General features: G+C 38.2%; 1 pseudogene; it reads left to right on the top strand.

The window, feature by feature from the left end:
- Window positions 1-711, top strand: LOC149018757 (secreted RxLR effector protein 161 pseudogene; annotated as a pseudogene).
- The last annotated feature ends 803 nt before the right edge of the window (window positions 712-1,514 follow it).

Here is a 1,514-nt window from a genome sequence, read left to right as displayed (position 1 = left end):
ATGGGAACAAGCCTAGAAATAGTTAATCAAACTAAGAAACTGCTAGTGTCTTTATTTGACACCAAAGATTTGGGCACTGCTGATGTAATTCCGGGAATTAGAATCATCAGAAAAGAAAGAGAAATTATACTCTGTCAAGCTCATTATGTGGAAAATATGCTTAAGAAGTTTGGTTTTTATGATTCTGGTTCGTTCAAAACTCCTTTAACTATGGAAAGTAATTTTCAGAAAAATATTGGAGAACCAGTAAATCAGAAGAGATACTCACAGATTATTGGATCTGTAAATTATCTGATGAACTGTACTAGGCCAGATATTACTCTAACAGTTGGAAAATTGAGCCAGCATACTCATAATCCTAGTAAAGAGCATTGGCTTGGAATTGAACGATTACTTCGGTATCTTAAGGGTACTATGCATTATGGACTTCACTATAGTGGAAATCCCTCTGTCTTGGATGGACATTGTGATGCTAATTGGATCTCAGATTCAAGAGAAACACTAGCTACAAGTGGATATGTGTTTATGCTAGGTGGAGGAGCAATCTCATGGAAGTCGGTTAAACAATCATGTGGAACATCTTCTACAATGGAAGCAGAATTTGTAGCTTTGGAAAAGGCTGGAAGCGAAGCTGAATGGCTTAGAAACATGATTGCAGATATACCTCTATGGCCCAAACCAATGCCACCTATATCGCTGCACTTTGTGTGAAGAAAGCGGCTATAGGAAGAGCCAAGAATCGGGTATATAATGGAAAAAGAAGACACATACGTCTTCGACATAATCTTGTAAGGCAATATATTGATGAAGGAACAATTGCAATTGATTACGTGAAATTAGAGGAGAATTTAGCTGATATGTTCACTAAAGCTATGCCTACAAGAGCTTTTAATGAAGAACTTATGGGAATGGGATCAAGACCTATGACATAGGTCATGTGACGGACACCCAACCTATGTGAAGAGGTTAAATCCTGAATTAGGTTCAAAGGGTAAGCAACAAAGTCACTAGATGACCTGTTTGTACTACTATACCCATTCTGAATAATTATAGTAAAGTAGTACCACCATATTGTTGATAGGATGAGTAACTGACTCTTAATCAAGCGTAGCTCACGAAATGTGGGGGTGTGTCGAATGTGGTGCACACCTAATGCTGACCTAAACAGATATAGAGGGTGAGGCCGCCTTCAGTTGGAAATATTACACAGGTAAAGTTCCTTAAATATCTGTGAGACCAAGATTCGAGACAAGGCCGATAAAAATGTCTATTTTTCTTTATAAAGGGATTGTTAAGAAGGTCGACCAATTGGATATGAATGGTTAAGTAGCCAGCTACACTGAAGAGGATAGGTTCAAGAAGTCAAACTTCACCGGTACTCTGTAGCGTGCTTTATCAGATCTAGTGTAGATTCAAGTCCGAAAGACATCTACAACGAAGTGTCCTATTGTGTCTATTGTGTTCACTGCTACTTGAGTCTTCAGCCTTTGTATTTGAAGTTTTAACCTTTATGG

This window comes from Hakea prostrata, chromosome 4 (assembly GCF_041222555.1).
Source record: "Hakea prostrata isolate BN-2017 chromosome 4, UWA_Hpros_2, whole genome shotgun sequence".
NCBI lineage: Eukaryota > Viridiplantae > Streptophyta > Magnoliopsida > Proteales > Proteaceae > Hakea > Hakea prostrata.
This window is presented reverse-complemented; position numbering and strand designations above follow the sequence as displayed.